A 5,427-nucleotide genomic window follows, 5' to 3' on the forward strand; every position below is an offset into this window, starting at 1 on the left:
ATCTTGTGGGAGCAATAAGATGGGCTTAATCCCTTGATGTTAGTGATGCTCCATGCTATGGCCCGCTTCTTCTTCTTCAACACTTGCACAAGCTCTTCCTTTTCGGAATTGGATAGGTCAGCGGCTATGATTACAGGCTTTTGGTTGCCTTCTTCAAGGAAAGCATATTCCAAATGTTCTGGTAAAGTTTTGAGCTCCGTTTTTTGGTTCTGACTGTTGGACTCGCCTAGTGCAGGTAGGGTACTCGGCGAATTTATGGCTGTATTCACGACTTCTGCCTTTTCTAAGGAGGAACTCGGCGAGTATATCAGTCCTACTCGGCGAGTAGGACTGTCAGTTTGCTTCACCAATTCTTCATAATCTGCTTCTTCCAGCAGTCTTTCAATTTCCATTAAGTCTTTTTCTGGATCAAATTCTTCATCATCAGTTGTGAAGTTGCTGGAATCTTCAGTTATGCATTCCTCCAATAATTCGTCAAGCATATCAATTGAGAATGCCGTGTCGTCACTGTTCCTTGAATACTTCATAGCTTGGTCTACCCCAAATGTGACTGAATCTTCTCCTACCCGCAAGGTGGGCTTCGAGTCCCTCTTGTCTACTATAGCACTTGCCGTGTTGAGGAAGGGCCTTCCAAGGATGATTGGCACTTGTGGATCCGCCTCCACGTCTAGAATGATAAAATCAGCGGGAAAGACGAATTTGTCCACCTTGACTAGTATGTCTTCGCATATGCCTCTTGGGAAGGTGACTGTCTTGTTTGCCAAATGAATTACCATGCGAATTGGCCTAGGTTCTGGGAGATCCAGCTTCTTAAAGGATGAGTATGGCATTAGGTTCACACTTGCTCCCGAATCGGCTAAGGCATGAATGGTGGCCAAGTTGCTAAATTGGCAAGGTAAAGTCAAACTCCCCGGATCACCTTTCTTCTTTGGTAGCTTATTTAGCATAGCATCTGAGCAGTTTTCATTGAGTACTACCTTCCTCACTTCTTCCATCTTCCTTCTATTAGTGAGAAGTTCCTTAAGGAACTTTGCATACTTGGGCATTTGCATGACGGCTTCAATGAAGGTTATGTTGATTTGAAGAGTCTTGATATGATCTAGAAACTTCTGATATTCCTCTTCTTGCTTCTCCTTCTTAGCTCGGGCTGGGTATGGCATTGGAGGCTGGTAAAGTTTTTCAGGGACCTGCTCGTTGGGATTTTGTAATGTACTCGCCGAGTCCATACGTGGTACTCGGCGAGTAGGGCTGTCAGATTGTATGTTTTGCTTTTCTGCTTGCTTTTCTACCTCTTCCTTCTGTGATTCCTTGGATGACTCAGTCTGAATAGGTGCCAGGGGAGTGATTATCTTCCAACTTCTTGTTGTGACTATGTTTATGTGCGCGCCTCGTGGGTTATTTTTTCAGTTTTGCTAGGAAGTTCGCCCGGTGACCTTTGGTTGATTTGTTGAGCAAGTTGCCCAAGATGCGTTTCTATATTGTGGATAGATGCTTGCTGGTTCCTAAGCATGGTCCTTGTTTCTTGAATTGCAGCATCATGATCACTATGTCTTTTTTCTGAAGCAGCTACAAATTTGGTGAGCATTTCTTCCAAGCTTGGCTTCCTCTCTTGCACTGGCTCCTCCTTTTGGTAGAACCCTCTCCCTTTTTGCCTAAACCTTTCTTCCTTGGCTTTCTTGTACTCTTCATAAGGGAGCCATTCTTTCTTTTGTTTGCGCCAGTCTTCATCATATCGGTCTCCACTTGAGTAACACACTTGCACCTTCTTGTTGCCATTCTCATCTAAATCACAGTCTCTAGTGAGGTGAGGCCCACTGCAGTTTTCACAGCCCACCCGAATAGCATGGATCGTTTGATCCATTTTATCCATCCTCCTATCCATGGTTTTTAGCATAGCCATGACCACAGATAAGTCTTCAGTAGCTGCATAAGCAGCTCCCCTAGTGACATCATGTCTAGGGTTGTGCTATTCTCTAGAGTGTTTAGAGAATTCTTCAATCAATTCTTTGATCACCGGGGGCGGCTTCTTTGTGAGCGGGCCTTGCGAGTCTAGTAACTTCCTAGTTGTGACATTGACTCCATCATAGAAGATGGAGACTTCTTGCTGGCTGTTTAGGTCATGGTGTTGGCAATTTCTTAGTAAGCTCTTGTACCTCTCCCATGCTTCATATAGTGACTCTCCAGCTTGTTGTTCAAAGTTAGCAATGGCCTTCTTCAACTTGGCTATCTTGATTGGTGGGCAAAAGTGATCAATGAATTCTTCTTTCATCTTGGCCCAAGTGGTGACTGATCCGGGGGGAAGTGACTTGAGCCAGTCTTTTGCAGCACCTTTGAATGTCACCGGAAGCATACGAAGTAGCTGAGTCTCGCGGGGCACATTTGGAACATTGAAGTAATCAGCTACATCATTGACTTCGTCCAAATGCTTGTAGGCATCTTCATGGTCTTTTCCATAAAACGGTATTTCTTTAAGTAAAGCTAGGATATGACCCTTTAGCTCGAAAATAGCAGTCGCGGGAATTGCGGGTTGCACAAGTCCAAGGCCAGTGTCGTCGCGCATCCTCTTCTTCCATTCTCCCATAGGGATTTCATCAATGTTATCCATTGTGATAGCTAACTCTTCCTCGGAATCGGTTTCCTGCTCGTATGTATGCTCCTCTTCTTCCTCGGTCTCGTACTCGATATCTTCTTGAATTGGGTCCTCGATTGTCAAAGAGGCACTGGATGCTCCTGATTTGTTGCTCTTCTTTTTCCCAAAAACAGTCTTCAAATTGGACAAAGGTAACTTCTTTGGTGTACTCGAGCTCTCCACGTCCTTTCCTTTGTTCCTTTTCAATGTGGATTCGGGATCTTCAAACGGGGGTACCAGCGGGGTGTTTGATCCTCTGGTCATGAAAGTCCTAAAATAAACAAGATAAAAACGTAAAAAGAACAAAAAAATGTACTAAAAAAATCGAAAATTATTCTGCCAAATACGCTTGTACTCGCCGAGTAGGTGCGACTGCACTCGGCGAGTATCAGTGTAATTTTGAAGAAATCTTAAACTTAATTTTAAAACTAAAACATATGCTAAAACCTAATTTCTAACTACTAAATTGCAATAAATTAACTTTGTGCCAGTAAACTCACACAAAGGATCGAAAAAATTAGGGATTAGATTAATTATTTAGAACCGTTCTCCGACAACGGCGCCAAAAACTTGATGTGTGTAAATGCACTTGTTTTATTCCTACTTTTTATTAATAAATTTAGCACACAAAGGCAGTGAACCTGTCTTTTAGTGGTATAGTTTAGTAAGTAAGGTATCGAACTCAGGGAACGGAAAATTAAACTAATGGCTAATTTTAACTAAGCAATTAATGAAAGTAAAAGGTTTTTCTTCTAGTTTTACAAGACTAGAAACTTAAGCACACCATAAAACACTTAATTAACTAAATAACTAAAGCAAACAACTAATTCACCAAATCTGATAAAGATGTTTCTATTTAGGTTCAACCAATTCACTCCTATGGTTATTTTGTATTTATGATAGATAATTGTTATTGGCTACCAATTATAGTGGTTAGGTTCATGTTCATTACTCCTAACCCTTAGACAATTAATTAATTCAAGCAGTGATCAAGTGTTTAAGCTAATTAATTCCCTAGATTAATAATTTGGATTAAATAAGATTTGTAGTGGTTAATCAATTTAGTGGTTCAATTAACCTCTTGTTTGATGGTTTCTCAAACAAGCTCACACATTAATCTAACTATTGTCTTATTAATCTTAGTTTCATAATCATTATTCGTAAGCATATGATTTAGTGTTCACATAGACATATGAGGTTAACAAATAAGAGATGTTCATGCAGCTTAATTGTCTTTCAATTAACATAAAATAATTGTGATTAATGCATAAGGTTCTTTAACAAACTTAATTTAATAGATCACCAATAAACAATTAACCAAAAGCTAAGAATTAAACCATAGGAGTTCCTTGGTATTCCCCAAACAGAAACAAAAACGTATTTAGCTCGTAGTTGCAGTAAGAACAAACACAAAAGCAAGTTTAGCTAGATTAAACATACTCAATTCCTAAAGCTAAGTGGAATGATTAACCTAGTTGCTTCAATTCTTCAAAAGGTTGAAGATTAGAATTCCTCAGCGTCTTCAAGGGTTCTCAATCGCAGCTGGATCTTAAAAAAATGCCAGAAAAGTAGTCCCATCGGATAAAGGGTCGGTTTTTATAGCTATCTCAAAATAGGGTGTACTCGGCGAGTAGCAGACCCAACTCGCCGAGTAGCCTCGTAGTTATCCGTATTAAATCAGGATTCGTGGCTATCTTCTGGAATATTCTGTTGGACTCGCCGAGTAGGCTCGTGTACTCGCCGAGTAGATAAGCTTTTGTCCCTAAATCTTCATTCTTTGATCTCTAATTGCTTTCCCTTGTTCCCTTTCACTCCCAAGCATGTCTTTTGGACTGAAAACAAAATTTAAACAGTTTTAAGTACCTTTTGTCCATATTATGCACATGATTAGTTAAAAATGAATAAAAATGTATGATAAATAACTAACTAATTATGCACATATCACTACTCGTCGAGTCAGTTCTTGCACTCGATGAGTAGATGCTGCAGTTTTCAGAATTTCGATTTTTGTTGCTGGAAATGGACTAGGAATATTAACCTAAACTGTTTTGGTACTTGAAAACTTGTTTTAGATGGTGTAATGTTCTTGCTAATCCATTTACAACAACAAGTTATCAAAATTACAAAGTTTTAAGTGTAATTTTTGATTCATGAAAGTGTTCATATTCATGTTCTTGATCTTATGATGTTTAGATGATCATAGGAATTGTTTGTAACCTATGTGGTAGGTTAATTCTTGATCATTATGTGTTTTAATGGAGTCCAAAACTTGTCCTCAAGTTATGGAAAACCAAAAGTCACTTTTCTTTAAAACCATTAAAAGAACACATGGGTTATAAAATGAGGAGTCTTCATTTTTAATACCCTAATTAACTCATAAGTTACAAGAAATGAAAAGTTTTGAAAGTTTACAAAACTTGCCCTCAAGTTTTGGAACAAGTAAAGTCATGTTAAAACTTTAGTTCCAATCCTTAGAATTTTAAAAGTTAAAATTCAATCATTATACTTATAATATTATAAGTTAATAATATATATATATATATATATATATATATATATATATATACATATATATATAAGATTAAAGTCGTCTTACCGCTTGTACGCCTCATTCACGAAGCCAGTCTATAAGGTGGGTATAAGGTTGTTGCCTATAAAATGGCAACTTAATGAGTGTCCACTCTCACCCACCGCTTGCTTGACTGGTGGAGGGTCGTTAGCCGAACGGGTAGGACAAGGACTTATAAATTCTCATTAAAAGTATGATGAATATTATAAAGTAACTAAATGCTTTTATT

At 38.6% G+C, this 5,427-nt stretch overlaps 1 non-coding gene across 1 annotated transcript; it reads left to right on the forward strand.

Annotated features, from left to right (window-relative positions):
• The first annotated feature begins 2,114 nt into the window (after positions 1-2,114).
• Positions 2,115-2,221, forward strand: LOC145091141 (small nucleolar RNA R71). The gene has a single exon (XR_013702029.1). It is a non-coding gene; the product is annotated as a small nucleolar RNA R71 (small nucleolar RNA).
• The last annotated feature ends 3,206 nt before the right edge of the window (positions 2,222-5,427 follow it).

This window comes from Lactuca serriola, chromosome 2, assembly GCF_051521515.1.
Source record: "Lactuca serriola cultivar US96UC23 chromosome 2, Lser_US96UC23_V15, whole genome shotgun sequence".
NCBI lineage: Eukaryota > Viridiplantae > Streptophyta > Magnoliopsida > Asterales > Asteraceae > Lactuca > Lactuca serriola.